Source organism: Microcaecilia unicolor, chromosome 3, assembly GCF_901765095.1.
Source record: "Microcaecilia unicolor chromosome 3, aMicUni1.1, whole genome shotgun sequence".
NCBI lineage: Eukaryota > Metazoa > Chordata > Amphibia > Gymnophiona > Siphonopidae > Microcaecilia > Microcaecilia unicolor.
In genome coordinates, this window is record NC_044033.1 from 88,074,629 (window position 1) to 88,099,365 (window position 24,737).

The 24,737-nt window shown below is 45.2% G+C and overlaps 1 protein-coding gene across 1 annotated transcript in view; it reads left to right on the top strand.

Annotated features, from left to right (window-relative positions):
* WDPCP (WD repeat containing planar cell polarity effector) overlaps positions 1–24,737 on the top strand; it is an 846,895-nt gene that overhangs the window by 333,293 nt on the left and 488,865 nt on the right. The gene's annotated exons all lie outside the window — the stretch shown is intronic.

Consider the following 24,737-nt stretch of genomic DNA (forward strand, 5'->3'; position numbering starts at 1 on the left):
ATACACAATTAAGGGGGATAGTTATTAAGGTGCTTAACAGCTGTACCATGATTTGTTTGCCCCTTAATGTGTGTTAAAGGGCTATAACACATGTTTTGGTGGCATACCATGGGGGTACATAGTAATGAAATGCAGAGTGCAAATCCATTCAAAACACCACAATACTTTATAACATCCCGAGTGCATTGGACTGTAAAGTCTCCCCCCCCCCCCCCCTCTCTCTCACACACACACACACACACACACACACACACACACACACACACACACACCTACACACACCTACACACACACCTACACACACCTACACACCTACACACACACACCTACACACACACACCTACACACCTACACACACACACCTACACACACACACCTACACACACACACCTACACACACACACCTACACACACCTACACACACACACACACACCTACACACACCTACACACACCTACACACACCTACACACACCTACACACCTACACACCTACACACACCTACACACCTACACACACCTACACACACCTACACACCTACACACACCTACACACACCTACACACACACACACCTACACACACCTACACACCACACACACCTACACACACACACACACACACACACACCTACACACACACACACACACACACACACACCTACACACCTTCTCTTATACGGAAATCTGAAACCAAGGTTGGACTGTCCCAGAAATCTAATACCCAGAGACTACTGCTAGTGATTGCTGATGTCCATTTGGAACCTGATGTTAGCAAGGGTAGGAGTGACTGGAGATTGCTTCTTCCCAGACCTCCATTCCCAGGGTACAGTGAAGATAGGCCAGGAGCGACCTATTCTTGGGGGGGAAGGCCTTTTGAAAGAGAGATTCTGGGAGTGGAGCTTCAAGGTGGAGAGGGCTATATTTGGGGGATATTGTCTTGTGGGGGCTTCAACTGTGGCAAGGGGACCTTGACTGGGGGGGGGGGACTCAGGAGCTTTAGCATTGGGGGCCACTTCAGGAGCAAGATTTTGATTTGGGGAGGGCTCATGGAACATACTTATGGTGACTCTGGCTGGCCTGGAAGCATCTAGCTATGGTCTGCAGCCTGATACTCCTGAGATGGTAGAATAACGCTGCTTGCAAGGTGGCTTGCTGACTCCCCTGGTAAATCAAGATGCCTAAAAGCACTTCCCTAAATCTTGATCAATTGATGAGCTATTTTAAACTTGCGCAGGCAAATTGATTTGCAGGCTTTTTGTACTTTTTTACCCAAATCAGAATTCTGATCATAGTGAATATGCTTTAGAAGCTGAAAGCACACATGAAATAATTAGAAATGTACTTTGAATATTCAATTTCTGTATAATTTTTTTTCATTTGATGTAGCGGATTATATTCTAAAATATTGCTATGTAATGACAGTGATCTTGCAAAATTGAACAGCACCTTTTTAGATAAGAAAGGCAGAACGCGTTTTCTACAGTAAGAAAATTTAATAGGAACTCCCCATAAGCATCAAACACATTTGATCAAATAAAAATTGGAAATCAGAAATCCCCATTTTATTTACCATATGACCAGCGTTGTACTCTCTCTCCACAAATCTGCAGGTAATTTGTTTATTCATATCAGGGATTTGCATCTGCAGACTATATTTTGGAGGATGCACTTAATTTAAGTTTTCCCACATTACTTTTTTTTATACCTAGAAATAATTCATCTGTTACAATGAGATGACAGTATCTAATGTATTTCCAGCGTGTTTCAGTTCAGAGCCCCTTTTCATCTGTGATTGTGTTTACGAAATTGGCCCAACTACTGTAATGTGGATTTGAGAACAGTTCACTGTCCACCAGGAATTGAGCTGACACTACAAAATTTATTTCATAATAATTGATGATGCGTACTTACAATTGCTTATATTTTTCCATTTGCTCCTGTATTAGAGATCCTTTGATGACAACTGTAAACATAAGGTGCTCTGCCCAAGGCGGTCAAATTTTCAATTGTTGGATCAACTTGATGTGGAAAATTCAAATGCAATAGGTGCCACTTAGACATCCAAAACCTTTTGAAAAAAAATGTATTTATACATGTCTAAACTATTTCTGTTCCTCCTACATATAGGTTAAGCAGAATAAATATTTTTAAAAATAGAAATGCCCTTTTCTTTGCAAGGTTGCATTGTCATGGTTTTGCTATCTTCTTATATTTGTACACGATGTCTGTGCCTTTTGGTTTTTAATAAATACTTCTTACAATTAAAAAAGTGTTTGTAGAGCTGAGATACATTTTTAGGCACATTTTAATCAAGCATAGGGTTTGTTGGGGAGGATCTCCTATATTTGTTTGCTGTCTGTATGCATAGGTTATTTGTGCATGTGCAAGAAATCTATGTATATAAATATATAAAGGCAACAGTGGGTAGAAAAGAAGTCTGGCACTGAAAGTTGAGCAGAGCAGTGTGATAGTGTGCGCCAGTGTTTGAGTATAAACAACTGAGGCAGCTTTAAGAGCAAAAAACACCCTTTATTGAGGACAGTAGCGCAAGACACAACACAGACAGCCTGTCCTACCTTGCAGGCAAGGCCAATAGCTGAGCAACAAAACATTACTTACACACAGATAACAGAAATGTAATCTGGAGGACTGCTTCTTCCTGTTCTGGACCTCCCTGATTTTCTGCAACTCTGGGTTTTTATCTTCTCTGGTTGGACCATGGGGTCATCTTGACTCTTCTCTCTCCTTCTCTGCTCATATCCAGCAGACTGCCAAGACCTGTCGTTTCTTTCTTTACAACATCCGTAAAATCCGCCCCTTTCTTTCCGAGCACCTCTACCAAAACCCTCATCCCACACCCTTGTCACCTCTCGTTTAGACTACTGCAATCTGCTTCTTGCTGGCCTCCCACTTAGTCACCTCTCCCCTCTCCAGTCGGTTCAAAACTCTGCTGCCCCGTCTCATCTTCCGCCAGGGTCGCTTTACTCATACTACCCCTCTCCTTAAGACCCTTCACTGGCTCCCTATCCGTTTCACATCCTGTTCAAACTTCTTCTACTAACCTATAATGTACTCACTCTGCTGCTCCCTGGTATCTCTCCACACTCGTCCTTCCCTACACCCCTTCCCGTGCACTCGCTCCATGAATAAATCCTTCTTATCTGTTCCCTTCTCCACTACTGCCAACTCCAGACTTCGCGCCTTCTGTCTCGCTGCCCCCTACGCCTGGAATAAACTTCCTGAGCCCCTAATTCTTGCCCCATCCTTGGCCACCTTTAAATCTAGACTGAAAGCCCACCTCTTTAACATTGCTTTTGACTCGTAACCACTCGCCTCCACCTACCCTCCTCTCTTCCTTCCCGTTCACATTAATTGATTTGATTTGCTTACTTTATTTATTTTTTGTCTATTAGATTGTAAGCTCTTTGAGCAGGGACTGTCTTTCTTCTATGTTTGTGCAGCACTGCGTACGCCTTGTAGCGCTATAGAAATGCTAAATAGTAGTAGTAGTAGTAGTAGGACCATGCCCTCCTGGCTGAATTCCCAGCCCTGGCTCTATTGATGTGGCCCAGTGAGGGAATGGGTTAAGGGGTCCTTTTATACACACTCCCTCACAGTCAGAGAGAAAGGAAGTGTTTATTGTTATGTCTATTTAGGACTGCTGTGGGAGCCCAACCCGCATGGCACCAGAAAAGTCAAAGAACCCATGGTGACAATTTTCAGTGTGCTAATAGAGACCCAAGCCCCATCAGCCCAAGAAGAGACAGGCACAAGTCTCAGCAACTGAGTAATATAACAGGAACCTGGGTTGAGTGGCAAGGGATGGGAGAGTGCAAGGAGGAAGAGGATGAAAGGAAGTAAGATGGAAGGTTGAGGAAGAAAGTATAGAAGAGTAGGGGAGAGTTCAAGGGGAAGGGAACACTTGCACCCACTGACCATACATATACACCTCCTACATTCACGCCCCCCCCAGCCCCCGCACATCACATTCCTCAGATATCTCATACACTCATCCTCACAGATACATATAATTATCTACCTAGACACAGATATACCCAACATACCCACATAGACTCCTGCAGAACCCACACCATCTACCCCTTCTCCATTGAGAATACTGACCATTTAATTCTGTTTTCTATCTTTTAACCAGTTTTTAATCCACAATAAAACACTACCTCCTATCCCATGACTCTCCAATTTCTTCTGGAGTCTTTCATGAGGTACTTTGTCAATGTCTTTTGTACTGATTACATCCATTCTGTCACACTTATTCAATATGTAACTAATTGTTCCCTACTCTTTAACCATGCTTGTCATGTTGTAATACTGTAAAGATGCTTGTCATGTTGTAATATTGTAAGCCACATTGAGCCCGCAAATAGGTGGGAAAATGTGGGATACAAATGCAATAATAAATAAATAAATAAATAAAATCCAGATACACCATATCAACCGTCTCACCTTTATCCACGTTTGCTCACCCCTTCAATGAAAATTTGTAGATTGGTGAGGCAAAAATCTCCCTTCATTAAATTCATGTTGGCTTTGTCTCATTATCCATGCTTTGAATATTCTCTGTAATTTTGTCGTTTTTGCCCAGCACTGATGTTAGGCTCACCAGTCTATAATTTCCCAGGTCTATCCCAGTATGGCAATGCTTACCTTATACACACCACCAAATCAACACACACATCCCACATTCAGCCTCTGCCCCATACCGAGATGAGGACCGGCCACCCTACTGAGACACAACTAGCCACAAGGCATGCCATGAGTTTCTTGAAGGTCAGCCAAATAGTTTCCTAACTAGTAGTATCAGGCAGCTGAGTCTATGCCTACCAACCAAAAGCTCTATTCCAGCATAATAACATGGGTGCCTATGATGACTGCAACTCTAATTCCAGGGTGTATCATTCCAGCCAAGCCTACAAACATAAAGGCCCCCCACCCCTCATAGCCTTAAACACCATCTTTAAAATAATCCTAAATTGAACTGGCAATCAATGAAAGCTGACGGCAAGGGCACTGACCAGCTGCTGTTGGACCAAGGTCCACAGCGGTGCTCCTACCTGCACTGCCTTCAGAACACTTGCCCGACATCCCAAAGTGCTCCTGATCCTCTCCTCCCACCCCAACACACCAAGTGCTCCCAGTTCCCTCCCAACCCAACATACCAAAGAGCTCCTAATCCCTCCCTCTTACCCCCCCAAAATGCCAAACTGCTCCCAATCCTCTCTCTCCCATCTCCCGACATGCCAAGTGCTCCCAATCTCCTCCCCCTCCCCACTCAAAAGTGTTCTGGATCTCCTTGTTCTCAAAGTGCTCCATATTCCGTCACTTTCGCCCCCTGATACCAGAAGGTGCTCCCTATCCCCTCTCTCCCATCCAACACCCTAAAGCGCTCCTGATCTCCTCCCCCACACACCATGAATTGCTTATGATCCCCTCCCTAGACATCATAAGTGCTCCTGATCCTCTACCCTCCCGACACCATAAAGTTCTTCCTGCCACCTCCATTCTATCCCTTGACACCCCTGTGTTCCTGATTCCCCCCCTCCCATCTCACCAACATACATAATGCTCCTGATCCCCTCCCACCCAACCCTGCTGTTGCAACTCCTTCTGTCTTAAACTCTGCCCCTGACCATAATGTCCCCCATATAGTCTGATCCCACCGCACCCCTCCAGGTCATAATTGTAGAAATCATTGGTGATAGAGTGGTTCCTGGGCAGCAATAATCCTCTTTCACTGCTGTCCAGATTGGCGCCATCCTCCCTAAATGGTGACTGTCTGGCTAGAGGTAGTCTCAGGATAGTGGGACAAACCTTGGTAGGTTCAGTGCCTGAATGAGCATATGAGCAGCAGAAACAGCACTAGAAAAGAGAGCTAGAGTGCATGCGCTTTTGTATGTTTCTGTGTCTCAGAAGGGGTCAGTCATGTAAACAGAGCTTCCCTATGAAAATCTGGGCTGGAGTAGAGAAGTCCACTGGTACAAATGTACTTGTAAACATCTAAGAAGGAAAAGTTTCAGCTCAGGTAATTTACCTAGCTACACTATTAAATTCCCTTGAACACTGTTTCTAATATTGCCTCTCCTCTATATACTGCTTAATGATTTTTTGATTTCTGACACTTTATGGAGGTTTTTTGACCAATGATTACTGTTTTAACTGTGTGCAAAGTTGTTCATGGACATCAGTGAGTAAAGCAAGTCCATTGTGTTTTTTTTGCCCCAATTTTTCTGAGGTCTTTTTCCTCCTTTAAACAAATACATAAGTAGCTGGTTAGAGAGTGATGAACATTAATTCACTGAAATTTTGAGGATGCTTTCCTATTTTTTTGAAGTGAATTGGATCTGGGTTTTTAATATTACATTTTCCCTATTCAGCACCATCCTGTGATCAAGAAGCCATTTCTCAGTTGCAGAAAGACAGTCTTGCAGTCGTTGGATAGAAGGGAATACGGACTAGGAGGAAAAGTAGTAGAATGTCATCTGCATAGAAGTAAAAAGATATGCCATGAAATTGAATGAAAGCAGCAAGAGGGCTAAGAAAAATTTTAAACAGGTGAGAGAACATAGCCCTGAGGAACCCTGCAGGTTAGGAGCTGGAGGGTGGCTCTAGAGGAAGAGGTGGTTACTTGATAGGTCCGATCTGAAAGAAAAGAGGTAAACCAAGAAAAAATGATCTGGACAACCCTAGTGTTTGCAAGCTGGGACAATAAAAGTGATGATTAACCAAATCAAACATGGAAGATCAGTCTAATGATATAGACCAGAACTATTTGTGTTGTTGATGTGTGAGTGTATTTCACTAAAAGTGTAGCAAGAACGAATTCAGTGTGGCATAAGGCTGAAGCCAGATTGTCTAGGATAGAGAATTAAGGTTTCTCCGAGGACAAGCAGGCTGCTTGTTCTCACGATTGGGTCGACGTTCATGTCGGCCCAGGATCGGAAGTTTTGCTAGCAAAATCTCAAAAATCTTCCAGAATCTTCTGGCGCGCAAGTGGCATGCACTGCGCATGCGCGGAACCGGTTTTCCTGCACGTCACATGAGTAAGTCCCTCAGTGCTTTTTCTCCGCGTCTGAGGTGACACGGCTTTCGGTTTTCGCTGTGGTTCCTCTCGGCCCAGGAAGAGTCTCTGCGCGAGTTGTTTATTTTTTCTTTCTTTTTTTTATTTCATCTTTCTACAGAAATAAAAAGAAAAACTAGAGTAGTTCCTTATTTTCTTACTTTTAGTCACTAGTTTTAAGTTTCTTTTTTTTTCGCTGCGGCTGTTTTTTTCCCTTTTTGTGCCTTTTTTAATTGGCATAATCGCGTCCTTTAATTTCGCAGATGCCGTTTTTCTGTACATGTCATCAAGGACACCCAGCGGCTTTAAGCGTTGTGCTCGTGCAACCGGACCATCTCGGGTATCGACCCCCATGTGTGGTGTCTCCAGTGCTTTGGGGCCCGATCATCTTCCAGCTGCTTGTAAGCTGTGCCCTTTGATGAAAAACGGACCCAAGTGTCTCGGGAGGCTCAACGAGAAAAACTGTTTTGCAGATCGGTCCGGTCCTTCGGCGTCGGCATTGGTACCGAGGTCGGCGACGTCGAGGGAAGCATCGACTTCGAGAGCGCAGGTAATGGCTGCCGAACTACCACATTGCACTGGGAGCAGCGAGGCATCGAGTGGGTCTCCACCTGTCTCGAGGCCTACTGCTATGCAGGCCCCCCGGGACCGACCTTTGTTGGACCCAGCCTCGAGGAGACATGAGGATTCCACGTCCTCCTCTTCGGTACCGATGAGTCTCGATGATGGGCATCGAGCGAAGGCTAAGAAGCACCGTCATCGATCTCCTTCCATGTGCGGTACCGAGAGCTCCGGGGAGCCGAGGGATTCGGCACCCGAGAAGCGTTGGCGCCGAGAGGACCGCTCACCCTCTTTACAGGAGGCGCCGATGCGTCGGTCTTCTGGCAGCCTGGTACCGGCTCTCGAGCCCCCACAGATTCTGCCACCGGCTCCTGCACCGGCCCCGCCGCCTTTTCCGCGAATTTTGAAAAATCCAGTGGAGATTTGCAGGCAGTTAGCAATTATCACCCAATTGCCTCAATACCTCTATTTGTAAAAATAATGGATGTGTGTCAAAAATGTTGGTTATATATTTGGATGAAACATATTACATCCAGCTCAGTCTGGTTTTCGTAAGAACTATAGCACGGAAACGGTAATAGCTTCCATTGTTGCTTAGCCATGGTCAAAATGCAGTTTTAGTTCAATTTAACCTGTCCGCTGCATTTAGCCTGGTCGATCATACATTCTGTTGTCCAGGTTGAGTGATATAGGGATGGGTGAGAAAGTTCTGAGCTGGTTTATAGGGTATCTTACTGTAATTACAGAGTGCAAAGGCAGGTAACGTATACACAGGTTGGACTCCAGATTGTGGAGTTCCCTAGGAGTCCTCATTGTTACCTTCATTATTTAACTTATTACCTCAACCTCTGGGATTGGTGTTAGAAAGGTTAAAGATACCATTTATGCTGATGACATCACCTTGCTTCTACTGATAAAAGGGGATTGGAGCAATACGTTGAAAGAGTTGGGAATTTGTGTACAGGTTATTGAGGACTGGATTTCTGATCATGGACTCAAACTAAATCTAGAAAAAAAATCTAATTTCTTTGGTTAGGTTTGTTCGATTCTTCTAAGTTTCCCCTGCATTTTCTCTTTTTCGTTGGGGACAGAAATTAATTAATTTCTGTCCCCGAGTTTTGGGTGTGGAGATAGATAGCTTATTAACATTTTCCAACCATGTAAAATCTTTAATTAAGAAATCTTTTCATACACTAAGGAAACTTAGAACAGTTCAACACTACTTTGATTCTGACAAGTTTAGATTCTTGGTTCAGGCTCTAACCCTATCTAGATTAGACTATTGTGTGGAAGACTATGAAAAGTGGAGGCAGAGAGAGGGAGGGATGCTGAACCCATGGAAGGGAGGGAGGAAGAGAATGAAGCTAAACCCATGGTGATGGATGAGGCTAAACCCATGGTGATGGAGAGCAGGGAGCTAATGCTTAGAGAAAGCACTTTGAACAAGCAGCCTTGGGCTTTTTGCCAGGCTCACTCAATAGTAGCTACGCCCTTGGAAGCTATAGAACTAGAGATCATGAAATGAAGGTACAAGGACAGGAAACTTAAAAGTATCATAAGACAATTCTTCTTCATGGAAAGGATGCTGGATGCTTGGAATGCTTTCCTGTGGAGGTGATGGGGACAACAACCGTGACAGAATTCAAAAGGCATGGGTTAAACAGAGAAGATTCCTATAGTACGAGGATGGCATCAAAGTACTGTACATTTCCACTTATAGCAAAACTTAAATTATTTTTACACTTCAACAAGGACATAAAGGGGGTAACCTGCCCAGAGCGACACAAACGTTCCTAGTAGCTTTTTGGTGCAGACGAGATGTGCCACGCACATCTTTTATCTGCCTTCATTTGCTATGTTACTATATAAATGCACAGGAGACAGGTGTCTTTCAATGAAAGGAGGACCCGGAATGAGGAATTGTGCAATGAGAATGAAAGGGGGTAGACTCAGAAGTAATATAATGTATCAGTTTTTAAAGCAACTTGAATCAATATACAAAGTAATTTGGCTATGTGTGGTTGTAGTATCGTGTCTAAACCAAATTCTCCCGTGATTATGATTTTGTATGTTAATGAGATATTAAAATCTAGAATTTGAGAAATAGTTTCCTCTATATGAGACCAATACTCATCCAGTATATGGCAATGGTAAATTAAATGGTCTAATGTGCCTACATGGTTGTTACAAGACCAACATCTATTTGAAATTTCTTTAGATATTTTGGAAAGTTTGTAAGGTGTCCACATTGCTCTATGCAAGATGTAGAATGATGATTGGGTAAGAGCTGATGATTTTGAAGATTTATATAATAATGTCCAGATTTTTTCCCATTGTTCTTCAGTAATTTGAGAATGGAGTTCTTTGTTCCAAATGTTTTGTAAAGCTGAAGGATACTCAATTACTCATCCAATCAACATTAATTATTATAATTCAAGCATCTATAAATGGGTACTAATTACAAATATAAGAATAATTTCTTTTCTTCACCTCTAACATTTAATAATATGTTTACTCCTATAGTTATAATTACCTGTAATGTAACAGCATCAGGGATTCTAGAGATGATGTAAACACTGTCCATAATTTTTCTATAAGTCAGTGTACATGTTCTAACTTGTTAAACTGTTATTAAGGCAATGGTACTTAATTTCTTTTTTATTATTATATCCAAATTAATAAAAATGATTGAACAAAAAAAAAGAATATAATGTAATATTGTGTTATAGAAAAGATAGTGGATGCATGGAACAGCCTCCCAGTGGAAGTGGAGGGGAAGCACAGAGAATCTTTAAAAGAAAGGAAGAGATTCTAGAGCTGAGTACTTGATGTGGGTGGGCAGACTGAATAAGCAGTGTCCTCTTTATCTTCCATCATATTCTCTGTTTGTTGACACTGGATTGTTAAACCAACATGTGCCACAAGTTCTCAGCAAACACTTAATCCTATTCAGCAATCAGTTTGAACAATAGATAGTCATGTGATCAAATACCATCTAATAATTAGTCCACTAATGTCACTCTATAAAACAAAAAGAAAAATGTAAAGGGCAAGAAATGAATAAAGCTATTCTATTGGCCACTGTAGGCAATGAAAAGAGCTTCATAGTAAGCATATAATTGAATATAACTAATCAAGCTCTACTTATGTCATTTCATAAAATCCTGAATGATACTGCCATTCTGTACACAGCAAGCCATTAAACAAGGTTCATTTACAGCTATATGGATGAGAAATCAAACTCTTCTAAAAGGGACTATGTAAAGAACAAAGCTCAAAGAATTATAACCAAATAAATATGACACCACATGCACAAATAGTTTGTAAAAAAAATGTTTTACAAAAGCATCTTGCCATTCAATTTTTGATTCAAATATTAAACCTGACCAGCCATGCTTTTTTAGTCTATCACTCCATGTAGTAGCTTTATCCTCTCTATAATAAAACATTTTTTAGGTTTTCCAACTTATGTGCTAATGCTTACTATTAATAAACCAGAGGTACTACCATCCATAAATTACATATCAATCTCCTGTATTCCACTATTCATGTTTTAATCATTTATTTATCTTATAAAATGGATGGCAATTTTCAAAACCATTTCTGTGAATAAAACAGTGCTTCTCCGAGGACAAGCAGGCTGCTTGTTCTCACTGATGGGGTGACGTCCACAGCAGCCCCTCCAATCGGAACACTTTACTAGCAAAGGCCTTTGCTAGTCCTCGCGCGCCGATGCGCACCGCGCATGCGCGGCCGTCTTCCCGCCCGAACCGGCTCGTGTTCGTCAGTCTTCTTTTGTCCGCGCTCGGGACAGTCGTGTTTTGCGCCGTTTCGCGCCCTTCAAGTTGACCCTCGCGCGTCTTCGCGTTCTTTCGCTAAAAAAAAAAAAATAGAGAAAAAGACCTTTACGGTCTTTACCCCTTTCCCGTGTTTCCAGCTTTTGCCCCGCGTAAGTTTCCTTTCACTTTCGGGGTAGGCCTTTTTGAGGCCTCGGTTCGGGTTTTTTCTCTCCCTATTTTTAGTGCCTTTTTCGTCGTCGTGAGTTTTGATTTCGCCGGCGTGATTTTTCCGCCCATGTCATCGAAGTCTCCCAGCGGCTTCAAGAAGTGCACCCAGTGCGCCCAGGTAATCTCGCTCACTGATAGGCACGCATCGTGTCTTCAGTGTCTGGGGGCTGGGCACCGCCCGCAGGCCTGTAGTCTTTGCGCCCTTTTACAGAAAAGGACTCAGGTAGCGAGATTGGCCCAGTGGAACATCTTGTTCTCGGGCTCTTCGTCGGCAACAGCACAGGGGGCATCGGGGGCATCGGCATCAACAGCTCCAAGACCTTCGATCTCGGCATCGGCTACATCGACTGCATCGAGGCAATCGACCCTCTGCATCATTGGTACTGAGACATCGGAAGGCTGCGTCGGCGTCGGTGGTACCGGGACCTCCACTAGTGCTGATGTCGTCGGACGGTGGTGCTTCGACTGGAGTGCAGGTGAGGGCTGTCCATTCCCCTGCTGGTGGCGGTGAGCCTTCGGGGGGGTCTCCCCCTACCCTGAGGGCTCCTGCGGTACAGCCCCCCCCCCCCCCCCCCCCCGAGACCGACCTTCTTCGGCCTCGGCCCTGAGGAAGCGATGGCTGGATTCTACATCCTCCTCATCGGTACCGGGAAGCTCCGGTGACATGCTTCGTTTGAAAAAATCAAAGAAGCATCGATACCGGTCTCCTTCCCGCATCGGTACCGAGAGCTCTGGGTCGCCGAGGGAGTCGGCACCCAGTAGGCATCGGCACCGGGAGGACCGCCTCACCCTCTGTTCAGGAGGTGTCGATTTGCTCCACCTTGGACAGCCCGGAACAGCCTCCACGCCCGGAACAGACTCTGACTTCGACGCCTGCATCGGCTTCCACGTCTTCTCCACAGCCGCCCTGCACAAGAGTCTCCGGGCCGTTCTCCCAGAGATCCTGGGAGAGCTGTTGCGCCCTTCCCCTCCGGTACCGGGGGTGCTTGCGCCACCGGGTACCGTCGAGTGAGGCGCCAGCTGGCCCCTTGCCCGGGGTGAGGTCTCCGACATCAGTGCCGCTTGCGGTACCGACTGCGGTCGCCTCCCAGGAAGGCTCCCCGACGACGTCGGCAGAGGGAGCTTCGCCGGTGCTGGCGAGGGAGTCTACCTCTCGACACTCCCACCGTGGCCGTGTTTCCACGAAGTCGAGTCGGGCATGGCTTCAGACACAGGTTCATGATCTTGTGTCTGATACCGATGGTGAGGCCTCGTGGGAGGAGGAGGAGGAGGACATCAGATATTTCTCTGACGAGGAGTCTGATGGCCTTCCTTCTGATCCCACTCCCTCCCCTGAAAGGCAGCTTTCTCCTCCCGAGAGTCTGTCTTTTGCGGCCTTTGTCCGGGAGATGTCTACGCCATCCCCTTCCCGGTGGTTGTGGAGGACGAGCCCAGGGTTGAAATGTTTGAGCTCCTGGACTATCCTTCTCCACCTAAGGAAGCGTCCACAGTACCCATGCATCATGTCCTAAAAAGACATTGCTGGCGAACTGGACCAAGCCTCTAACTAATCCCCACATTCCCAAGAAGATCGAAGTCCCAGTACCGGATCCATGGGGACCCAGAGCTGATGCGCACTCAGTTGCCTCACGACTCTGGTGTGGTGGATCTGGCCCTAAAGAAGGCTAAGAGTTCTAGGGAGCATGCTTGGCAAGGACTCTAGAACCTTACTCCTTTGGGAGGAAGGCCTACCATTCTTCTATGCTCGTGGCCAAAATCCAGTCTTACCAGCTCTACACGAGCATACACATGCGGAACAATGTGCGGCAGTTGCGGGCTTGGTGGACAAGCTTCCTCCTGAGCAAGCCAAGCCATTTCAGGAGGTGGTCAGGCAGCTGAAGGCGTGCAGAAAATTCCTGGCCAGAGGGGTATATGATACCTTGATGTCGCGTCCAGGGCCGCTGCTCAAGGTGTGGTGATGCGCAGACTCTCATGGCTGCATGCTTCCGACCTGGAGAATAGGATCCAGCAATGGATTGCGGACTCCCCTTGCCTAGCGGACCAATATTTTTGGAGAAAAAGTCGAACAGGTGGTAGAGCAGCTCCACCAGCGGGATACCGCTTTCGACAAGTTCTCCCGCCGGCAGCCTTCAGCATCTACCTCCTCAGGTAGACATTTTTATGGGGGAAGGAAGACTGTTCCCTACTCTTCTGGTAAGCGTAGGTACAATCCCTCCTTTTTGACAGCCTGCGGCCCAGGCTAAGCCCCAACGCGCTCGCTCTCGTCAGCAGTGTGCGCCTCAGCAAGGCCCCTCGGCTCCCCAGAAAAAGCAAGGGGCGAGCTTTTGACTGGCTCCAGCAGAGCATAGCCGACATCAACGTGTCAGTGCCGGACGATCTGCCGGTCGGGGGAAGGTTGAAACTTTTTCACCAAAGGTGGCCTCTCATAACCTCCGACCAGTGGGTTCTCCAAATAGTCCGGCAAGGATACACCCTCAATTTGGTTTCCAAACCTCCAAATTGCCCACCGGGAGCTCAATCCTACAGCTTCCAGCACAAGCAGGTACTTGCAGAGGAACTCTCCGCCCTTCTCAGCGCCAATGAGGTCGAGCCCGTGCCATCCGGGCAAGAAGGGCTGGGATTCTATTCCAGGTACTTCCTTATGGAAAAGAAAAACAGTGGGAATGCGTCCCATCCTAGACCTAAGGGCCCTGAACAAATATCTGGTCAAGGAAAAGTTCAGGATGCTTTCCCTGGGCACCCTTCTTCCCATGATTCAGGAAAACGACTGGCTATGCTCTCTGGACTTGAAGGACGTCTACACGCACATCCCGATACTGCCAGCTCACAGACAGTATCTGCGATTTCAGCTGGGCACACGTCACTTCCAGTACTGTGTGCTACCCTTTGGGCTCGCCTCTGTGCCCAGAGTGTTCACGAAGTGCTTGGCTGTAGTAGCAGCGGCGCTTCGCAGGCTGGGAGTGCACGTGTTCCCCTATCTTGATGATTGGCTGGTAAAGAACACATCCGAGGCAGGAGCTCTGCAGTCCATGCAGATGACTATTCGCCTCCTGGAGCTACTGGGGTTTGTGATAAATTATCCAAAGTCCCATTTTCTCCCAGTGCAGAGACTCGAATTCATAGGAGCTCTGCTGGACTCTCGGACGGCTCGTGCCTATCTCCCAGAGGCGAGAGCCAACAACTTGTTGTCCCTCGTCTCGCGGGTGCGAGCGTCCCAGCAGATCACAGCTCGGCAGATGTTGAGATTGTTGGGCCACGTGGCCTCCACAGTTCATGTGACTCCCATGGCCCGCCTTCACATGCGATCTGCTCAATGGACCCTAGCTTCCCAGTGGTTTCAGGCTGCTGGGGATCTAGAAGACGTGATCCACCTGTCCACGAGTTTTCTCAAATCCCTGTATTGGTGGACGATTTGGTCCAATTTGACTCTGGGACGCCCTTTCCAATTCCTCAGTCACAAAAAGTGCTGACTACAGATGTGTCTCTCCTGGGGTGGGGGGCTCATGTCGATGGGCTTCACACCCAGGGAAGCTGGTCCCTCCAGGAACGCGATCTGCAGATCAATCTCCTGGAGTTACGAGCAGTCTGGAACGCTCTGAAGGCTTTCAGAGATAGGCTGTCCCACAAAATTATCCAAATTCAGACAGACAACCAGGTTGCCATGATTTACATCAACAAGCAGGGGGGCACCGGATGTCGCCCCCTGTGTCAGGAAGCCGTCAGCATGTGGCTCTGGGCTTGCCGTCACGGCATGGTGCTCCAAGCCACATATCTGGCAGGCATCAACAACCATCTGGCCGACAGGTTGAGCAGGATTATGCAACCTCACGAGTGGTCGCTCAGTTCCCGAGTAGTGCGCCAGATCTTCCAGGTGTGGGGCACCCCCTTGGTAGATCTCTTTGCATCTCGAGCCAACCACAAGGTCCCTCAGTTCTGTTCCAGACTTCAGGCCCCCGGCAGACTGGCATCGGATGCCTTCCTCCAGGACTGGGGGGAAGGTCTGCTGTATGCTTATCCTCCCATACCTCTGGTGGGGAAGACTTGTTGAAACTCAAGCAAGACTGAGGCACCATGATTCTGATTGCTCCCTTTTGGCCGCGTCAGATCTGGTTCCCTCTTCTTCTGGAGTTGTCCTCCGAAGAACCGTGGAGATTGGAGTGTTTTCCGACCCTCATCACACAGGAAGAAGGGGCGCTTCTGCATCCCAACCTCCGGTCTCTGGCTCTCACGGCCTGGATGTTGAGAGCATAGACTTCACCTCTTTGGGTCTGTCAGAGGGTGTCTCCCGCATCTTGCTTGCTACCAGGAAAGATTCCACTAAGAGGAGTTACTTCTTTCTATGGAGGAGGTTTGCCGTCTGGTGTGACAGCAAGGCCCTAGATCCTCGCTCTTGTCCTACACAGACCCTGCTTGAATACCTTCTGCACTTGTCTGAGTCCTTTCTCAAGACCAACTCTGTAAGGGTTCACCTTAGCGCAATCAGTGCATACCATTACCGTGTGGAAGGTAAGCCGATCTCAGGACAGCCTTTAGTTGTTCACTTCATGAGAGGTTTGCTTTTGTCAAAGGCCCCCCGTCAAACCTCCTACAGTGTCATGGGATCTCAATGTCATTCTCACCCAGCTGATGAAACCTCCTTTTAAGCCACTGAACTCCTGCCATCTGAAGTACTTGACTGGAAGTTCATTTTCTTGGTGGCAGTTACTTCAGCTCGTAGAGTCAGTGAGCTTTCAGGCCCTGGTAGCCCAGGCCCCTTACACCAAATTTCATCATAAAGAGTAGTCCTCCGCACTCCCCCTAAGTTCTTGCCAAAGGTTGTGTCGGAGTTCCATCTGAACCAGTCAATTGTCTTGCCAACATTCTTTCCCCATCCTCATTCCTGCCCTGCTGACCGTCAGCTGCACACATTGGACTGCAAAAGAGCATTGGCCTCTATCTGGAGCGGCCACAGCCCAACAGACAGTCCGCCCAATTGTTTGTTTCTTTTGATCCCAACAGGAGGGGAGTGGCTGTGGGGAAACGCACCATATCCAATTGGCTAGCAGATTGCATTTCCTTCACTTACGCCCAGGCTGGGCTGGCTCTTGAGGGTCATGTCACGGCTCATAATGTTAGAGCCATGGCAGCGTCGGTGGCCCACTTGAAGTCAGCCACTATTGAAGAGATTTGCAAAGCTGCAACGTGGTCATCTGTCCACACATTCACATCTCATTACTGCCTGCAGCAGGATACCCGACGCGACAGTCGGTTCGGGCAGTCAGTGCTCAGAATCTGTTTGGGTTTAGAATCCAACTCCACCCCCCTAGGCCCATGTTTATTCTGTTCCAGGCTACACTCTCAGTTAGTTGGAAAATATGGTTAGGTCAATCTCAGTTATTCCTCGCCGTGCGAGGCCCAATTGACCACGTTTGTTTTTTTGAGTGAGCCTGGGGCTAGGGATAACCCCATCAGTGAGAACAAGCAGCCCTGCTTGTCCTCGGAGAAAGCGAATGCTACATACCTGTAGAAGGTATTCTCCGAGGACAGCAGGCTGATTGTTCTCACAAACCCGCCCGCCTCCCCCTTTGGAGTTGTGTCTTCCCTTGTCTTTGTCTTGCTACATATGGGACTGACGAACACGAGCCGGTTGGGCGGGAAGACGGCCGCGCATGCGCGGTTCGCATCGGCGCGCAAGGACTAGCAAAGGCCTTTGCTAGTAAAGTGTTCCAATTGGAGGGGCTGCCGTGGACGTCACCCCATCAGTGAGAACAATCAGCCTGCTGTCCTCGGAGAATACCTTCTACAGGTATTTAGCATTCGCTATTTACAGAAAGGACGTAAACAAAATTGTGCACCCTATATGCAGGTGAAAGCATGTAGTGCTATTTGGCACATACTTTTACCCACTGGAGTGACAGTGTTCATAGGGCTGGAATACATGCATACTTTTCCATTTTTAAAAGAATGATCATATTTTAACTCATGAAAATTATCCATACAAGATAGTAGATATAACTATGCGCAGGTAATTTTCCTGGGATAATTTTTAAATTGAAGTTCACAAGTACTTTCATTTTGAAGATAATGACAAAGATGTGGAAAATACCTCCATAAAGCAAAGAACAAGGGCAAATAGCATAAACCATTTGATTCTAATAAAATACTCAATGAAATATTAAGTTCTCATACCCTATTCCACCAGCAACCAGGAATTATTTATGCAAGGCCTAGGAGGACCTACAGGGGGTTGGGGTGGGGGAGCTTAGGACTAGGATTTAGAAAGGTGCTTTCAGGGAAGTGAGTTCAAGGGGGGGGAGGTCTTTGTTTGAGGAGAGGGGGGAGGGAAGGAGACTTCTATTAATACAACTCCAGCCCCTTTGAGATGGCACCTGGGAGCATCTGGCTGTGTGTTAGCAACCCAATAGCTCCCAAACGGAAAAAATGTCAGCTTTGAGCTTGTGCTATTTTTCCATAAATAACACAACCTGCAAAGTAGCACAAGCTGAATTATTTGATTTGCATAATAATGAGATGATTTGCATTATTATGAAGCCCACAGTGACTCACACTAACACATATAACGATAAAATAATACACGATTTGGACTTAAATTCAGTAAATAGCGCCTAAAGATCAGCGGTGAAAAAAATAGCGCTTAGCACTATTCTATAAACAGCGCTCAAAGGGGGTCTTTTACTAAGCCATGGTAGTATTTTAGTTCATGGTAGAAATCAGCTGGTAGTAAACGCCAAGACGCCCCCAAAATTAGATGTCATTTATAGAATAGCCCTAATTGTCAGGAACCGCAATTACATTTAGGTATGACCCCCTTATTCTATAAAAGGGCACTTACATTGTGGGAACGCCCTTGATCCACCCATGTCCCATAGCCACACTCATTTTTGGAGAAACACATAAAAATATACACGCAATTTTTAATTAATGCCAATTAGCACCGATAATTGATTGTTACTACCCAAATATTAGTGCTAATTAACTTATTCAATAAATTGCATACGCGGAATTTAAAGCACCATTTATAGAATTAGGGGGGTTAATGTGTGTCAAAAGACAAAAATCGTGCATTATTCTCGAACGCTCATTGAGGTGCATTTTCAAAGCACTTAGACTTACAAAGTTACATAGCGGGGCATTTTCGAAAGAACCGTCTAAGTCAGAATTTGGACGTTTTACAAAGACGTTCAAATTCTGAGGCGGGGATAAGGTAATATTCGAAAAAGATGGACGTCCATCTTTTGTGTTCGAAAATACCATAGACGTCCTTGGATTTGGATGTTTTGCGATTTGGACGTCTTCGATTTTTGTCCATTTTCAAAAAAAGACGTCCAAGTTTAAAACGTCCCAAAGTCAAGCCATTTGGACTTGGGAGGAGTCAGCATTTTTAGTAGACTGGTCCCTCTGACATGCCAGGACAGCAATCGGGCACCCTAGGGGGCATGCATTGAACTTCATAAAATGATCCCAGGTACACATATGCTGTCAGGACCTGAATATGAAATCTGAGGCTGGCAAGTAATGTTCTTCACCACACCTTTTGGGGTGGGAGGGGTTTTTTTTTGTGCCTTATTCGTAATAAAACAAGTCCAGCTCAAAACATCCAAGTTTTAGCACTGGACGTTTTTGCTTTGTTCCGTTATGACTCAAAGACATCCAAGTTCCCACCTTGAACACGTTTCCGATATGCCCTCTTGAGATTTGGACATCCTTCCAACGGACTTCCGAGAAAGATGTGCAAAATTGCGGTTTCGATTATACCAGTTTGGACGTTTCTGTGAGATGGACGTCCAAGTGCCGATTTATGTCACTTTTTAGATGTCCGTCTCTTTTGAAAATGAGCCTGATAGTAACCTATGGAACTTCGTAAGTCTTAGTGCTTTGAAATGAGCCCCATTACTAACTACCCTTTTTTGCATGTAAGATTGTTAAAATATACTTTTGTAAACGAGACTTTTCAGGAAGTTGTCATGCAAAAGATGACAGAAAACAAGAGAGGCAAAGAACCAACTTCAGAAGATCCATAAGAAATAAAGAAGTAGTAGGATACCAGGTTACCTTAACCAAACATGTTTTATTCTATAATAAAGACTAAAATAATTTAAGGGCCCTTTTACTAACCTACAGTAAGCACAAATGCGTGCTTACTGTACCTTAAAATGGCGTACCGTGGGGTGCAACCGAGGTGGCCTGCTGTAAGGTGCACATGTGCACACGCTAAAAATAAATGTTATTAAAAATAAATGCTATTTTTGGCTGAGAGGGTGTGCCTGGGGGTGGAGAGTGGGCGTGTCCACTAATTTTACTGCCATATTGCTTCACCAAACTTAGTGCAGAATTAGCATGTGCACCCTCACCGCCTACAAAATAGGTGGAGGTAAAGGCTTACTTGCTCATTTTTCTTAATGGCAACATTAGGCACATGGCCTTTAATTCAGAAAATGGGATATCAGCAGTTTTCCAGCCATGGCAAAAAGTGGCCTTAGCGAGTGGGAAAGACCCGCGTAAGGGTGCACTAAGGCCACTGTTTGCTGCAGCTTTGTAAAAAGGCCCCTTAATAAGGTAAAACAAAGCAGCCCTACTACGAGCATGTCTGTCCAGTTAATATTAATACTGACATGTTTCAACACTCCTGCCTGCCTTAGGGGCATAAACTTTAAAACAATTCAAGAACTGAAACATCAATAGACAATGTCCTTATGATCTGAAGGACCATAACAAAATGTGATAATCTGACAGGCTGCCAGAACCCTTAATCTTTTGAACGATTCTGTTTGACAGCACAAGGTTAAGGGATCTGGCAACCTGTCAGATTATCACATTTTGTTATAGTCCTTCAGATCATAAGGACTTTGTCTAATTGATGTCCAGTTCTTTAATTGTTTTAAAGTATATGTTTCCTGAGGCAGGTGGGAGCGTCAAACATGTCAGCATTAATATATATTAAACTGTAACTGGATGGATGTATCTTACTAGACTGCCTTTTTGTAGAATAAAATTCTTTTTGTAGAATAAAAACATTTTGGTTATTGGTATTGGAGTAGCCTAATGGTTACTGCAGTGGACTTTGATCCTGGGGAAACTGGTTTGATTCCCACTGCAGCTCCTTGTGACTCTGGGCAAAGGTCACTTAACTCTTGCTTTGCCCAGGTACAAATAAGTACCTCTATATCCTATGTAAACCGCTTTGAATGTAGTTGCAAAAACCACAGAAGGAAGTATATTCCAAAGTCCCATTCCCTTTCCCTTTCTTTATTTCTCATGCCCAGGATGGGAAATTGCATCACTTAAGATTATTTGATGGTTCGTGGTAGATTGAAGAAATGATGTATCAGATTTCTATATTCTTTTATTTTTCTCATTGGGTCTATACGCAACAATATCTTGCCTTTTGTTTTCCTGCTTGTTTGACTTATTAGTGAGAACCAGAGAGCCTAGTTAAGACTAAAGCATGGCTAGGCACTTGGTACCACACCTTCCACAATCAGAATGCAGGTTGTTTCTCTGTTATGTATATTCAAATATTTTCTGAAGAATAACATTAGAAGGTAAAAGAACAGTTAAATGTTTATATCTGTTCAAAAGAAATATAGAAGATATCAGCAGAAAAGAAGTACTTGGTCTACCTATTCTGACCAATTTGCGCCTGACTACTATGCTGTCATAGGTCTCGCTGATTCTGTTGTCTTTGGCCTCCCTCTGCCACTAATAACCATTTGGAGCTCATTTTTGAAACAGAAAAATGTCCAAAAAATGGCACACAGTGACAGATGGATTTTATTTTTTCACAAAAATGTCCAAATCGTTATTTTCAAAACACATTTTTCAAATGAAATCAAAGCAAAATAGTTCTTATTGACCGCTGTCTCCCCCTTTTCAAGGTTCAATATGGTGTTTAATGGTTCAAATCACTAATAAATTATACAAATCATAATTCAAAACAGTTTAAATTCAAACAAAAGCTAGCCCTCTCATCATCTAGTTACTAGCATCATCAGGAAACAACAATGTTTTAACTTTTTTCCTAAAGAGTGTCTAAGGAGTGTCTTCAGCAACAGGCTGGCTAAAGTACTAAAGAGGGCTTTAAACTAAAATTGATGGGGATGGGTAAAAGGCCACGAAGCCATAATTAACCACAAGGAAGGTAGGGCATCTAATACCTCTATAGAAGTGAATAAAAAGAGTAAAATATGGAGAGCCTCGTATACCAATGTTGTAGTTTGGGAAACAAACTTCTAGATCTTGAGGCTACAACGATGGAAGCGGACTTGGATTTAGTGGCGGTCACGGAGACGTGACTCACGGAGAACCATGGCTGGGATGTTGCTATACCTGGCTATAATCTATTCAGGAAGGACAGGGTAGGAAAAAAAGGTGGAGGTGTGGCATTATATGCTAAGAATGATATCCAAGTGACAGAACTGCAGGACATGTGGGGTAGGGAAGAAGCGCTGTGGGTTAAACTGGAAAGAGGGAAAGGAAATGTATCTATATCGGAGTAATATACAGACCACCCTCACAGAGGAAATGGACAGGGACTTAATTGAAGACATCCACAAGATAGCTAGGAAAGGGGAAGTACTATTGATAGGTGACTTCAATATGCCGGATATTGATTGGGGTGTCCCGGCTGCGGGGTCATCTAGAAGCAAAGAGATCTTAGATTCCCTACAGGAAGAATTGTTCCAGCAGTGGGTGACGGAACCGACGCGGGATGGAGTTCTTCTGGACCTGGTGCTTATGAATGGAGAGTACGTTTCTGACGTCAAGGTGTCTGACCATTTGACATCTAGTGATCATCGTATGGTGTGGTTCACTATTAAAACAGAAGAGAGGGCTCATTCGAGATTGCAGGTCGTGGATTTCAAAGGAACTAACTTTGCCGAGATGGGGAAATTTCTCAAGGAACAATTAGCGGGATGGGAACCGCTGAAGGACGTAGAACAGCAATGGACAAGACTGAAAGGAGCTATATTAAAGGCAACTAACCTTTATGTTAGAAAATTACATAAAAGTAAGAGGAAAGCGAAGCGGCAAATGGATGAAAAGATAGCTAATACGGTAAAATTGGGGGACAAGACCTTTTTCAGATATGTAAGTGACAAGAGGAAGGGCCATAATAGCATTGTGAGGCTCAAAGCTGAGGGAGAGAAATATGTGGAAGATGATAAGGATAAAGCTGAACTGCTTAACAATTATTTCAGCTCTGTGTTCACAAATTAAAGACCGGGGGTAGGGCTGCAGAAAACAAAGGCTAAAGGCAATGGATGTATGGTAGACTAAGACCCGTTTATGGAGGACTGTGTTCATAAGGAGCTCGCCAAACTAAAAGTAGACAGAGCAATGGGGCCTGATGGGATACACCCAAGGGTGCTTAAGGAACTTGGAGAGGTTCTGTCGGCTCCGCTGATGGACCTCTTCAATGCTTCCTTAGATACTGGAGTGGTCCCGGTGGACTGGAGAAGGGCGAATGTCGTTCCACTGCACAAGAGTGGAAGTAAGGAGGAGGTTGGGAATTACAGACTTGTCAATCTGACCTTGGTGGTGAGTAAGCTAATGGAAACGCTTCTAAAGAGGAGGATTGTGAGTTTTCTTGAACTACATGGAATGCGGGACCCGAGGCAGCATGGTTTCACTAGTGGCAGGTCGTGTCAGACGAATCTGACTGTCTTCTTTGACTGGGTGACCAGTTGGATGTGGGAGGGGCGCTTGACACGGTTCCGCACAGGCGACTGATAAATAAATTGAGTGCCCTCGGTATGGGACCTAGAGTAACGGATTGGGTTAAAAATTGGTTGACTGGTAGGAGACAGAATGTAGTGGTAAATGGCGCTTGCTCTGAAGAAAAGGATGTCATCAGTGGAGTACCGCAGGGAATGGTCCTAGGGCCGGCTCTTTTTAACATCTTTGTGAGCGATATTGCAGAAAGGCTGTCTGCAGTGGCGTAGCTAGGTAGTTGACACCCGGGCCGGTCATTTTTTAACACGCCCCCCAAATCCATACTAGGCATACCGAGAATAAAAAACACTCAGGACTCATATATAGAGCAATTATACCATACCATAAGCAGTAATTTGTACGAGTCACACAAGGAAAAGGAAAGCATCTTAAACACTACAGTGAGCACTAGAACATCAATTACCTATTGTAAAACGAAAACAGACAGATTAGTACAGATCGTCGATCCTGCACAGTCAGCATGTCTTTTTCACAAACACAGATACACCTAATCCACTATAGAATAAGTAATCATAAACTTTCTATTTAGACAAAAATTAAACTGAACCCCCGATGCCAGACTCTGCATACAATGCAACACTACCACAGAAACAGAAAATGTCCCCTAGTACTGTGCAAAATATAAAGACAGCAGATGTAAATTGAAAAACTAACAAATACCAACCACTTTACAAATTAACAAATAGAATAAAACAAATACAGAAAATAAAATACCATTTTATTGGACTAATACATTTAGCTTCCAGAGGCCAAAATCTCCTTCACAGGTCATACAGTATAGTGCTGTTACAGTATCCTATCCTGACCTGAGGAAGGGGGTTTTGTTCTCTGAAAGTTAAGTCAAAATGTATTAAAATTAGCCAAATAAAAGATTACCTTATTACATGTTAAAGCAAAAATAAAAATATGTATTTTATTTACAGTTTGTTGTCTCTGGTTTCTGCTTCCTCATCTTCTTTTCACAGTCTTTCTTCCATCCAGCATCTGTCTTCTGTCTCTCTCTCTCTCTCTCTCGGCCTCCAGTGTCTGCCCCTCTCTAAGTCCCTTTCCATCCCCTGTCTGCCCTCTATTTCTGCCCCTTCCATCCACCATCTGCCCCAGTCTGCCATCTCTCTCTCTCTCCTTCCATCCACATCTGCCCTCTATCTCTGCCCTTCCATCCACCATTTGTCCCAGTCTGCCCTCTTTCTCTCTCCCCCTTCCACCCACCATCTGCCCTTTCTCTCTGCCCCTTCAATCCGTCTGCCCTCCCTCTCCCATCCATCCAGGGTCTCCCATCCATCCAGGGTCTGCCCTCCCTCACACTCCCCCCTTCCATCCAGGGTCTGTCCTTTCAGCCCCCCGTTCCAGCCCCCTATTCCA